The 14,765-nt window shown below is 33.8% G+C and overlaps 1 protein-coding gene across 1 annotated transcript in view; it reads left to right on the plus strand.

Annotated features, from left to right (window-relative positions):
• The window catches only part of phf14 (PHD finger protein 14), a 162,160-nt gene that overhangs the window by 112,614 nt on the left and 34,781 nt on the right, over positions 1-14,765 (plus strand). The window lies entirely within an intron of this gene.

A 14,765-nucleotide genomic window follows, 5' to 3' on the forward strand; every position in this document is an offset into this window, starting at 1 on the left:
ACCACATTCTCATTCTGTTATTTACTTGTTCATTTTATTTTTTGGCCCCTGCTTTTGTCTTACCTGCTTTCTTGAATAGTTCTTTGCCGGACTTGAACCCTGTTGTCGTGGTCAACTCCTCTTTGCGTCTCAAGTCCGCCAGCGTACATGTTGAGCCGCTGGGCAAACTGGTAACAGCAGAAAAGCCGTCCATATAAGCGGTCAGCTGGTATGCACGAAAAGTAACGCCGTCATACCTCACCATATTCTTCGTTTTAAAGATGAAATGCAGCCATACGTACTACTGGCTACATAATTTGCGATCTCCATAAATGTATATAGAGCTATGTTTTCAGAATTAGCCTATGTTGGAGAAATCAGGCTGACTTGGCATTAAGTCAGTTTTTACTAACCAGTGCTTCGGCTGGCTTTGCTGCAGATTTTACATTGTACATCAAGTTCCAATTCAGTTTCTTTTTCAAACACTAAAATGTGTATTTGAATGCATACTGAAATGAATATTTTGAACATTTATGAACATGAGGTTGAAAAGGAAAACTGTCAGCTTTTCAACTTCAACCCAAGGTGTCCGTGAGGTCTTAAAAATTCCTAAATTTCAAAAATAAAATTTTAGGCCTTAAAAAGTCTTAAATTCACTAAAAGATTGTCTTGTTGCTCTTAAATCATTTTAAATGGGTCTTAATTTTCCTTTGTTTATATAAAGCTACCCAATCAATCCAACGATCATCCAATCACCTAAAAAACATCTCCATAAAGCGTTTATAGTAGAAGCATTAGTATTGGAAATAGAGCTACGGCGAGAATCAATAAGCATCTCTTTAGTTTTTGAGACATTCTAAATATCCAGTAAGTTCTAAATATGAGTCTTAGCACCAAGCAACAAAGTTGTCCAACACTGGGCCATGACCCACCTCATGATCATGCAAAAAATGTTGGCAGATATTTTAACTTGTTTTATGGAAAAAAATTACTTATTTGACTTATGATTTCTGAAAACAAGACAATATGTTTTGCTTTTCTAGAAAATGCTTCATGATTTAACAATTTTTACATATTTGGACTAGAAACAAGAGAACTCTGCATTTTTATTAGTATAGATATCACTGTAACCATGTTGTAAATGACATGATGTAGAAAAAGTATTAGCATTCACAGTAACTGTTTTCCATTTTTATTTCATTTATTTATGTGCAGCTCTCTTTATATAGGCTTCCCACAAAAGTAATTGGTTATACTTTACGGAATGCATATTGTGCACTTTTACATTTTCAAAATTTTCCCCATTGCAACAAAAAAAATGTTCTTATAAAGTCAAACTGTTCTCGTGTTGAAATACTTGTAACATTTGGTACCCGCGAAGTACAAAAATACTGTTTGGTACCTGCTACACACACAATAATACATTTTATTTTCTGGCGTTTTCTATGCATCCTTATTAAATAGTAATTGTTAATGGGAATTGATTTCTTCTTTCGGTAACACTTCACAATAAGGTTGTATTAGTTAATGTCAGTTAATGTATTTACCAACATGAACAATAGATTTGTTACAGTATTTTTTCACGTTTGTTAACGTTAGTTAATGAAAATACAGTACTGATGCTAACTATGAATTTAGATTTTAATAATGCATTAGTATATGTTGAACTATGAATAATAAATGCTGTACATGTATCGTTCATCATATCGTTCATGTGACCCTTTTTTTATAAGCCTGTACATTTTACTTAAATCTTCATAATGATATGGTTATTGTGTTTTAATATGTACATTTAGCATTGCTGCCCGTGATCCCTTCAGAAAACAACAGCAGCCAAATATTATGTTGGAACCAACCAGTAGAGAATCAACCCTCAACCGTTTTCCCCAGAAACAAGACATCAAACCAAGTTGTAGCAATTCATCACCGCTTTAATACCGAAACACACATGAAGAGATTTATTATTTGGTATATACAACAGATAGATTTGTTCTCAGCAGGAAGACGCGTTGCTTTATTTCTTCATTCACCTGCCTGCGCACGAAAGAGAAATTAAAGCGATATATATTCATTTCCAAAGGTTACTTCCTGTTGAACCGCCTATGATGATTGGCCATTGTCAATTTGAATTCCAATTAAGCATAATCACGGGCCCGTCTGTCTGCCCGGGTCTGCATCGCTGAGCAGTGTTTTAATTCAAAGATGTTAAAGTGTGATACACAACAAACGCTACAAAAGGTTCATTAAGGCAAAGTAATTAAAGAAGTAAATGGTGAACGGGGCGCACTCTGCTAATAAAACGCAGGCCTCCCGTGGCTGACGCAGGTCCTAAACTCCACCAACCCCACCCCCCCTCCCCAGGAGGCGAGAGGAGTCTCTCACTCTTTCTTTATTTGCCGAAGCGAGGGATTCATATGAAATCAATCGGCAACTGTGTGCAACAATAGCCGTGTGCTCATTAGCGCAGCACACACGCACTCCTGGTCATTTGTCTTCTTTTCATGAGGAAGCCTGGAGGTGATTTAAATTCCCCATTGCTGTGCAGATATGCCTGCTCAGCTCCTCTATATGTGTGTGTTTGTACTCTTAACCCATCCTAAAGTCTGCTTAGACAAAAGAACGCACACTCCAGGTTACATTTGTAATTGTGCTTGTCATCATTTAGATTTTTATTGTTTGTTGCGCATTTGTTTTTGGGGGGTTTTCACCTAGGATGGTGCGAAGTATTGCAGTAGATTGAACTTTCTGGACAATTTGTTGCTTGCGTTGTTTTAAATTCAGCTTAATCAGCAGGATTTGCAGCACAATGTTGATTAGTGCCTAAATTAATTTACACTTTTCCATTTATTTCTCTAAACAAGATTATTTTGCTTGTTTTAAACTTCTACACTCTGGGACCCGGTACTGGGTCCGTGATGTCATTTGCTTCCGCGTTCTTTAAATTTTAAAGGTCCGTGCTGGCCCAATATCCCCATAAGTGGTTCCGTTCTCTCATCAGTTGGGTGAGAGAACTTTTGCATAGATTATGATAGAGATATTTTTCTTTTTTCCTATGATTACTGACATGTGCAGGAACCACCAAAATTAATTACAGCAACCTAGACCACACAGAGCCTAAAAGGTACACTTTCAAACTTGAGTTTACAAAAAAGGGGTTTATTTTAACACAAACTACACATACAATTATTTTAATCACTTTCAACTGTGTTTTATTAAAATTCAAATGGTTTTCTTTAAAATTATATCAACCTTTTACATTTATACCTCTGCATATGGAGTCGGGAAGCTTTTTTTTTTTTTAATTTGGGTAGGCAAAATCCAGGTCCAAACTAGCACTTGACTTTAAGGGGTTTGACGTATTATTTCTGAAAAGAAGACAATATTTTTTTTTTCAAGAAAATGCTTCTTGATTTAAGAATTTAAGGACAAGAGAAAACTCTAAGTTAGAAAAGCATTTTTTTTGCATTGTGCTCCTCTAGTCAGTATAGAAAATGTAAAGAACGTATTAGTATTTACTATGGAATGGGATGATAACCGTTTTCAAGGTGTACCATGGTTTGGAAAAGTCAAGGTTTAAAAACCACCAAAATGTTCTGTTATACCGTTCCTAAGGTATATTAAAAAAAATTGTTATCTTTTTAGTTTTTTAAGACAACAGTATCTCCAGCAGAAAAGATCTCCAAAGATGGCGTTTTAAATTGTAATGAAATCTGTGTTTTTGAAGCTAATGAAGACAGCAGAGGTCAATTATTCATTTTAATTATGTAGATTGACAATCTCCAAATTATCCAAAATATTATAAATGTTTCTCAAAAGAAAATATATTGGTTGTGTCTGAAATCACCTACTACTGAGGTACTGCATTTGAATTAGGATTTACTACTTGCATTCTAATGCATTCTATACAGTGTGAATGAGAGTAGAATGAATGGAGCTCGGATGTACAACGGATGCCATTTTGTCATTATAATGTGACATACACGCTTCACTCCCATTCAAGAATTCTCTTGCCCCCACCCCTGTCTGCGACTTGCCCACCAATCCCCCAACCATCGCTCTTAATTTTTTTTTTACGTTTTTCGACACCTTCAGAATGCTGTCATAGGGCCCGTACCCGTCATCCTAGTACTTCTTGCATACTGTTTTTTGAATTCTATGAATTTGGATATACTACTCGGCTTGCATAATTTTTTGCGTACTATATTGTATGGAAGTATGCGATTTCGGATCCAGTCATTGTGTTCAAAGCGGAAGAAAGTTGTTGTTTTTTACCGAGACATTAAAAAGAATATATTTTAGAACAGTAATCACAGTACCGTGAAACCATATTTTTATCCAAGGATATCATGCTGTTAGAAATGTATACCGGCTCATGCCTAGTATTTACAATAGCTGTTTTCTATTTAAGTTGTTTTCTTTAATGTTTTTTTTTCATTTTATGTCTGTTCATATCTCTTTATAAGGGCTTCCCACAAAAGTAATTATGTTTATACTGTACAGAATGTGTATTCTGCACTTATATTTTCAAAATACTTCATCAGTGTAACTTGTGAACTGTTTTCCCCATGGCAACAAAAAAAAGTCCTCATAAAGTTAAAATGTTTGAGTATTGCAGTACTTGTGACATTGTGTGCCCGCAACGTTAGGAATACAAGCGTAAAAAACACCTGCTTTGTCTCTTAGAGTGAATGTAAATGGAGCCAAGTATAAAATAATATTTCAACAGTGTTAGATGTTAAAAGCTAACAGCATGTGTGTTAACATGATTTAGTGTGGTTTACAGCTTTGTTTTCATGACAGTGTACCAGTATAAACTCTGTAATATTGCAGTAACGTAATATTTCAGCATTATTAATTCTTTTCATACAAGCGGGCACAGTTATTGGTGTCTTAGTGCCTCGAGACTTCCCGTGTTGTTGATTTCCATGGATTTTTAGACGTAAAAATTTTGCAAACTGAGATTTTCTTGTTATATCATTCTACTTTTTATAAATAGTCAAGAGCACACTTGTTTGCAGTCGTTGACCATTTTCTGCCCTTTTTTGATTCCTAGTCATTTCTCCCATACACTGAAATAAAATCATATTTACAATTTTTTTAATATATGTATTATTGTAATATGTAATATTGTGGTTGTAAACAATTTATTTGGGCTGATTTTAAACAAATTCAGTTTAGTAAAGTAAAACGAAATTTGTTAAAATTCAGCCCATAGAAATTGTTTGCAACCCTCTACCTTAAGAAAATGTAGTAAATCCAATTAATCATTTTTTCAGTGTAGACAACTGAATCGGAATTTCTAAAACAATCGCAAAAACATGCACACCTCTGCATTGCACAATAGGATCAATAGAACAGCTACTCAATGCAAACTGCATGCGTAGGGAGGAGGGAAAAATCACTCGCTTTTTGTGTTTAAATGTATATATTTTATAATTTTTTGTCTACTGTAAATTCTGAAATATTGCAGAAATACTATTTCAGATGTATAGACACGCAATGCAAACAATATACAATTGTTGGAATTATTACCGTATTACTAAGACTTTAGTGATAAATGTTCAATCAGTGACCTTTTTGTGTTGAATTTATATTATATGTAAAAAATTCCTTCCAGTTGTCCCAACGCAAATCGATTAAATTGACCAAAAAAATTTCAACTCAGTTTTAATAAATAGTTTAAACAAGCAGCAAAAATAATTCTTTGAGTGTATGACAACATAACCTATGAATAATAAACCCTATAATTTTACAGAAAAGTAAATCTACATAATGCAATATGCATGATTTAATTACTTTATTGACTGTAAATATAGATGTTTTTGTGTTATGTAATGTTTTATTAAATTTGACAACTTTGTTACATAACAACATACTATTGTAACCTGTAATGCTGCAAAAACCTAGTTTGCCGATGTCTATTTTTGATTCAACTATAGGCACACTATGCAAATAATATGTCTGGTTACATTAATAATGCACAATACACTAGCAAAAATCTTATTACAATAATTTAAAATCATTGTAATAAGGTTGATGGCGCCCTGCTCATCAGGATGGAGGCAGATAACCGACGAACTTTAAATAATTTTAAGAATAAAAATCAACATAACAAACAAGCAGACAGCAACTCGTCACCACACTGAAAGCAGAATAACCAGTGAGTCCAGGTCTGGTCCTCTCCCATCTTCCACTGCTGTCTCTCCTCCTTTTAAGATCCAGAGCTGCTCCGTTAGTCAGGCCCTCGTGACTCTCAGCACTGCGCCACTAGCTACAATCATAAATAAAGTGCTTTTATAAAAACACAAGCTTTGTATTAGAATTGTGGTATTATATTAGGGCTGGACGATTTGGCGTAAAATCAAAATCTCGATTAATTGAACATTTTAACTTGATTACGATTAATGAACGATTATTTTATTTTATTTATTTTTTGTTTTTACCCTCATAGTTCACTGACAAGTTTTGTATAGTAAATATGCTCACATATTACAATAATTAAATAAAATTAAATTAAATTAAATAATTGAAGTAAACACACACTGTCTGCCCTCTATAATTATTTATTGAACACCAACGCTGAACAACTGAAATTAAAACACACATTGCCTAAAACGTGGCTCTCTGCGCAGCCCACCGTCATCACCGATACTAAACCGACCAATCACAAAGCTTGCTTTATGCGTCATTGTGACGTATGCGGGTATGTGAAGGCTGTAATGGATTATAATCTTGCTTTTGACAGAAGTATAATATTATAATAAGTATAAGTCATAATAAAATAAGTCAAATTCAGCTGTAACAGAGCTTGAAATTGAAAAAAATTGACCTGGAAAATTTAGATCGACTATAGATTCTGAATGTTGATTTCGATTACTTTTTGATTAAGCGCCCAGCCATATATTTTATACACATTACTCTTATCATATTTTGAACCTGAATTATTGCTTTAATTGAAAATAAAAATAGCATTCTATTTAATTTAATTAGATCACATTAGCAAAATAGCTAATTCGATTAAAAAATAGCCATACTGAGTGATTACGCAGTTCTTAAAAGCCACACGTTTCCTCCAGTCTGATGCGAGCGTAGTTCATGTTAGCTGTCTGGCTCGTTTAACAGCTCTTTTATGTGCAAAATAATAAAACAGAAGGGCATTCGTTCTCTTTAACTATTCCACTAACGAGTGAAAGGCAGCCGTTATTGCAAGGTATAATGGGATGTGAGCAAAACTGTAGGAATCTGTCTGTGCTGGGGTTTTTTTTTTTCTTCTTCCCCTTTAGCCGCTCTCTCTCTCTTCAGAGGAGGATCATGTAATGGAGGCAGCTTCGAGTTGACAGTCTGTCGCCGAGGGCAAGCCATTTTCTCATTGCTCTGTCACAATAAATATATGGATTAGAAACAGGAAGAAAGCATGCATGCTGAGGCACGAGCAGTATGCAGTGTTTAAATGAGCTTGTGAATTGACTGCTGCTTCACTCTAGTGTTGAATAAAGAGATGAGGTGTGTGTGTGTTTGCCCAGGGAAATTAACACATTTTATATTTTTGCTCATGTAACGCAACTATAAGTGTAGCGTTAGTGTGATTCACTTTATTAAACATGACTGTTTTCATGCAACTGACATACAAAGCAGGATTTTTGAAGTTTTATATAGGGCACTCGTAGAAATACACATTGGAAAAAACCCTTTAGTGTTATTATAAGACTTTTGAACTTTTATGACACAAATAAAATAATATAAATATAGTTGAAGTCAGATTTATTAGCCCCCTTTGATTTTTTTTTTTTTCTTTTTTAAATATTTCCCAAATTATGTTAAACAGAGCAAGGAAATTTTCACAGTAAGTCTGATAATATTTTTTCTTCTGGAGAAAGTCTTGTTTGTTTTATTTTGGCTAGAATAAAAGCAGTTTTTAATTTTTCAAGAAGCGTTTTAAGGTCAAAATTATTAGCCTCATCAAGCTAACTTTTTTCGACTGTTTTTGACTGAACAAACCATCGTTATACAATAACTTGCCTAATTACCCTAACCTGCATAGTTAACCTAATTAACCTAGTTAAGCTTTTAAATGTCACTTTAAGCTGTATATAAGTGTCCAGAAACATATTATTTACTGTCATCATGGCAAAGATAAAATAAATCAGTTATTAGAAATGAGTTATTAAAATTTATTATGTTTAGAAATGTGTTTTCACATTGGGTAAAAAGTAAACGGGGGCTAATAATTCTGACTTCAACTGTATATATATATATATATATATATATATAAAGACAGGAAATACTATTTTACAAACTGCAGTACACTGTAAAAAATCTGTTAATGAACAGTTTCTGATTCACAAGTGTTTTCTATTTATTTATAATTGTGAATTGTATTATGGGATGTTTGATCTCTGCTCAGTCAACTTTTGATGTTAAAAAAAATCAACTCTACAGTTTAACAAATTTAACGAAATAATATCTAGAGAAAGAAGTCTAAAATAACAAAAAATGCACTGGCAGTTTATTACAGGGTTTTTGTACAGTAATATACAACACCAACCGAGACAATTTCACTCATAAACTATTAAAAATGTTCATAAAATCACTTTTTCTAACTTTTCAAGGTTAATAGTTGTTGGAGGACAGGTCAAGGTCCCAATATGCGATTCAAAAGCATAAATAAACAGGAAAACTCATTAAAAACAGGAATCACAAATTATGAAAAAATGCTAATTTATGGATTTTTTTGTATACATAAATCATATAAACATTTGCATATTACTCAACAATATTACTGAAATTAGTATAAAAAGCAAAATATATGTATGTATATATATATATATATATATATATATATATATATATATATATATATATATATATATATATATATATATATATACACACACACATTTACATATAAGTAATTAAATAAATTTAATGATAGATTTAAAAAAATCAGCTTATATCTACAGATGTTTATGTATTGGTCTACAAACATGTTACACAAAGGATTCCAGGTTCCAGACTGGTTTTGATCTGTTGGGAATTGTTGGCTGGGTTTGTCTTTGACTGCCCTTTAGCCGCTCCGTCAGGGAAAATCATGGCTTGGCATGATAACCACAGGTGAGAATCGACTCGTTCCCAAGTGCAAAGGCACCTTGAAGTGGTTCCTTGAGGACAGGGGAAGTTTATTTGGCTGTTTGATGAATAACAGTGTGAAATGTGCAGTTTGACTGTGGATTCACTCTTGGCTTTTTGATCTTCAGTCAAACTCTTAATGGCGTGTAAACCTGTTGAGCCTCAGTGTTTGCTGTTTCTGTCATCATACTGCCTTGCTAAATGTGGTTGATACAGCAGAAATAAACAGTGTGTTTGACATTTGTGCACTTTCCCAATGAGACGCAGTGCTAATGACCAGAAATCACTCTTTCATTCATATTTTTCTGTTTGATGTTGGGTTTAAATTCTTTATTGTTTAAACGGGATATTTAATCTTCAAATGTTTGCATTTTATTCTGGACTAAAACAGATCAACTAGATATCGATTGAAATGTTATTTTATTACTATTTCAGAACACCTTAAGGTTAACATTAATAGAGAATTATTATTGTTCATCATAGTTGTTTTTTTTTATATGATTATTTTTTCGGGGTTTTCACCTTTATTGGATAGGACAGTAGAGAGTATTGAAAGGAAAGCATGGGGAATAGAAAGAGGGGAAGGATCAGGCATAGGACCGTGAGGCAGAACCGAACTTAGGTCGCCGTGAGCACCGGAGTGCATGTGTCGACGCACTAACCACTACACCACTGGCGCCGACTTGTTCACCATAGTTGTTTGGCCATTTTTAATCAACATTAATCTACTTAAGAAATAGTTTTGTGTATTGTTTCATTCAAATGATGTTGTTTTATATTTAATAAATGTGGTAACATAAGTTTAAAGACTCATTCATACTACGAGCGTCTTGCAGTGGCAAAGCGACAAGCGATTGTTCATTTTAACAGCGAACATTTCAAAATTTATATTTATTAATTTTTTAAATAAATTTCAGTTCACTAATATGACGCTGTTCATATGATTTATTTACAATACTGTTTGTAAAGTAATATATAAAGTAAATGATGATAGACTTGCTTTGTTTACCAAATAAGTGGATCTAATAGGATTTGCATTGTAACATTAAATAAAAGTTAAAAAGCTGTTATTTTTATTTCATATATTAAGTTATGATGCTCCCAAAATAATTCAGCAAAAATCCACAGATTTTTTGCAAAATTCACTGCAGAATTTTTTGTTATTTCTGCAGAGAATTTTGCACAAAATTATATTCTGTCTGCCCCATACTGTAAGTACCAGTTCACACTATTAACAACTGATTTATTACCTGCCTATTATTATTAATAATATAACTAGTTTTAGGGGTTTTCACCTTTATTGTTGAAATTTGCCAAATCCTACTAAAGACTTTAGAACACACAAGTCACGTCACTCGTATAGTTTTGAATAGGTAAAGTGTAATGGTCAAAATGGCGAATGAAGCCCCGCCTTCTAGTACAGGAGCCAATCATCGATCGATATAAACTAATGTTTCTCCGTGGGAAAGTTCAGACCAAATGTGTGTTTTTACAACAGTTTTTTTGTGGTCAAGAAACACTGGAATCTCAGCGAATACTTGCTTCACTTACACAAGAAATATATCAATATAAAGCTTGACATATCTACTTTTAAATGAACCAAGTGCACTTGAAAACAAAAGTTTTTTGGTTTTGTAATCTGTATGAAACAAGATGTACAGTCCATTCTGTCAAAGCACATGACATGACAACAGCAACTACTCAAACGCCCACAAACTTGTAAACAAAGAGTTACCGGAGGAGATTCGCCAACAAGACCAGGTTGTGAATTACTTCAGAAGACCAGCGCGATATGACGAAGCATTATTCAGAGGATGATAATGTGTAACACAGCCATAAATGAGGTTGATGTCGTGATCTTGTTCCTTTCAAGTGCGCATGCGCATTAGCTCAGGCAACCTGACAAAAATGCAAATTTTTTTTATTGTTGATTTTAAATATGTAATGTAATCGTAAGCTTGACAAACATTTTTGGAGAATTTGATGTTTCCCCATTCAGACAGAATGACGGAGCATACTGCCCGAGAGACATTTCAAAGATAAGTGAAATGACTTGCCTTAAAAAGACTTTGATTCTACCCAATAACTAAACCCTACTACTACCTTACTAACTTTTGATACGCAACTAATTAGTAATTTATTGAGCTTAAAGTCTTAATTAATAATTAAATAGCAAGATTTTTACCTTTAACTAAAAAATTGATCTAAAATGTTATTAAACCAGATTGGATCACACATTTTTCATAACGTAAATACCACGATAAAAGCTTCCATTTTACTCAATTTGTTTGTAACATTTTACATAAAGACTACATTTGTGAACATTAGTTTCAAAACAAACAATAAACAACACCTTTAGCTAACACTTAGTTCCGCGTGTACCATTATATATCTTTTTATATAGTTTTAGTTATGGTTTTAACTCTTTGAATATGACCACCAGGCTGCGCAAGTGGCATTTTGATCTTCAATCAAACTCTTAATGGCGTGTAAACCTGTTAAACATTAATATGTGCTAGTTTTGGCCATTTCTATCGTCATATTTCTCTAATAAATGCGGTTAATAAAGCCGAAATTGCGAGTGTGTTTGACCTTTTCGCACTCTCCCAATGAGACGCAGTGCTAATGACCAGAAATCTACATGAATGCGATTGGGTTAGCCATTATATGCGGTATTATAGCCGTTCTGTGTTGACAGAAGGTGTTCGTGTGTCTTCGGCATGAGACTCTCTGCTCATTAGCACTGAGCCGCATCCTTGTCCAGGCCTTTAATTAGCATTTGAAGTCTATGATGGGCCTGTGTTTGAAAAGGGCTTCCACGTCACACCGTCTTGGGTTCGGTGACACCAAGAACAACCCTGCCTCTGTGAAAAAGTTACTATTCATTCTCCAGGCAGACAAAAATACGCCGTCTGTCCCTGTCGGCTCGTTCTACGGGTTTACTGATAAGACCAATGTGCCCCTCATCTCGTAATGGAGAAGGGGACGGGGATTGAGCCCACTGACCTCGCTGGTTCTTATCTGATTTACATTGCCAAATCAGAATCTACTATATTGATTACAACATAATTAGTTAATTATGGACAGGAAGGAGAGGAGAGCATGGACTGCTGGGTGAAGGGCATGTGGGTCTTCAGCCGATGCACCGCATGAATGTTAAACGAGAGATGACTTTATTCACTTGTTCTTATTGCAATAGACTCATGACTCTGCTATGTCTATATTTTTACAGCTGTTATTATAGAGATGTCATGTGATGTTACATGGTTAAGCTTTTAAAAAAAATGCCTTATTTTCTCTGCCTTTTGGAAACACAGATTTTTCCAAACTAATTATGAAAAGTGCGATGTGCCAGTAGTCCAGTGCATTTGTCATTAGCCAAGTACCTCAAGCTATGTGTTAGAAATATTATGCCCTTACTACCATATCAATTCGAGGCTGAAACTTTCAGGGGTGTGTTTCCCAAACAACGACGTAACTCGCGACTGAACTATCATAGTACGATGCATCGTTTGGAAAAAGAACCATGTAGTGGCGAGTGTTTCCCCAAATCCCTAGTTCTCTGTCGCAGATCCATACTTCTATAGAGAAGAACCCCATAATTTCTTTGTGTAGATTATATTGTTTTACACGCACACGCATTTAAAATAAAATCTACGTTTACATAGACATCAGTAATCGAGTTATTTGCCTTAATCTGAATAAGACAATAATATGATTAAGGCATTTACATGAGTTGCTTTTTGAATGTTCCTTTCATGATCCCGTTTTACATGTTACAGCACATAATCAATTTACGTCATTGCGTCACTGCACTATCCACATTTCTCCATGAGTTTCATGTCATTTTATTTGTTTCATTTTTAACTGCAGTTTGGCACTTTCACTTTGATTCTGGAACATTTCATGCATGTCCCCCGTGTCAAACAAGATATTGGGGCGAGTATGAAATGCAGGAAGAGTGTTGTTTTAATGGAATTTGATACCACTTGCCATATGAGGGGAAAAAAAAACACATTTCACGATGCAGGTATCTGTGGTCCTTCACTGTCTCAGTAGGTGCAGGTAATATTGTCAAACATCCATGTGTGTATAGACTATCCTATACGATAGTAATAGTTTGATTGGGGTGTTTACATATCTGTACTGCACCTCAATAATGCGAATCGGCATACTCTACACTTTCTGTTTAATTCGATTATGACTTTAGTCGGAAATAAAAATAAGTAAATAAAGTAAATAAAGTAAATAAAAAAATCGCTGTTCACATGGTAGACTCTTAATCAGAGTATTGTCTTAATCATATTAAAATTGGATTATTGGTGTCCATGTAAACGTATCATTGTGGAAAAACCAGCAGATCTAGAGCACTGATAGACATTGTAAGTGTTCAATAGGTGTTTTGTATCTACATATAGCCTTAAAGTAAAAATAGACACATAGTTTGTATAGTTTTGACCTACAGTAACCTAAATGGCTAATCAGAGGTAAATATCCCTTAATACACTAAGAACTGGAAAAGGTTTTATTAATAAATTAGATGTAATTTAAATAAATACATAAAATTGATTCACTGAAGCATGTACTCTGTAAAAAGTGATTATGTACTTTAATAAAGTGAGTAAGCCTCTTGCCTTAGAAGCAACAAGTTGATTTTACTTTAGAAAAGTCTGTAAACCCATTGACTTAACTTAATTAATTATGCACATATTTTGTTTACTTAATAATTATAAGGCAAGGAGTTTACTCTCTTTTTTAAGTAAAGTCAACTAATCACTATTTTCAGATTGTTTTCAATTGTCAAATTTAAGCAAAAGCAATTAGTTGACTTTACTTAAAAAAGTAAGTAAAATATTGCTTTAAATGTAATAAATAAATGAAACGTGCGTATACTGTATGTTACATTAACCTAGTTCCAAGTTGGTTTACTTTTTTTTTAAGTAAAGTCAACTTGTTGTTTTTAAGGCAGTGAGTTTGCTCACTTTAAGTAAAGGAACTAATTGCTTTTTTTTTTTTTTTTAACAACCTTTTTGAGTATACTGTACATTTATGCAGTGTGTTGCCAGGTAGTGTTGTAGATTTGTGGTGGCATGTTTAAATGAGGTATTATTTAATGTGTGGTGAGTAACTTTTATGATGGAAATTTCTTTGTTTGCTTGAAGGTATCAGCCAAGACTGAGCCAAGAGTGCTGTTATCATTTACTCTCGCTTCACTTGTTCCAAACCTGTTTGACTTTCTTTCTTCTATTGAACACTAAAGAAGATATTTTGAGGAAAGCTGGAAACCTCTAACCACGTTTTCCCCACTATGGATGTCAATGGTTACCAGTTTTTAGCTTTCTTCAAAACATCTTCTTTTGAAACCCCTTGAGGGAGAGTAAATAGTGAGTATACAATGATCCCTTCAAGTCTGTTGAAAGGAGTTGCAGCTGGAAGTGAAAAACATATGACGGAATAGTTGGCGGTTCATTTCTGTGTGGCTACCCCTGATAAATAAGGGTCTAAGCTGAGGAAAAAAGGAATAAATTAATTATAAAATGATATAAGAATTTGATTTAGTCACATGTCTACCTATAATATAATGGTTACATGTCTTTGAATTACATGAATTAAATTTAACAGTATTTATAATTGTTTGCAAATCATAATATGTTTCATTT

Source organism: Danio aesculapii, chromosome 19 (genome assembly GCF_903798145.1).
Source record: "Danio aesculapii chromosome 19, fDanAes4.1, whole genome shotgun sequence".
Classification (NCBI taxonomy): Eukaryota; Metazoa; Chordata; class Actinopteri; order Cypriniformes; family Danionidae; genus Danio; species Danio aesculapii.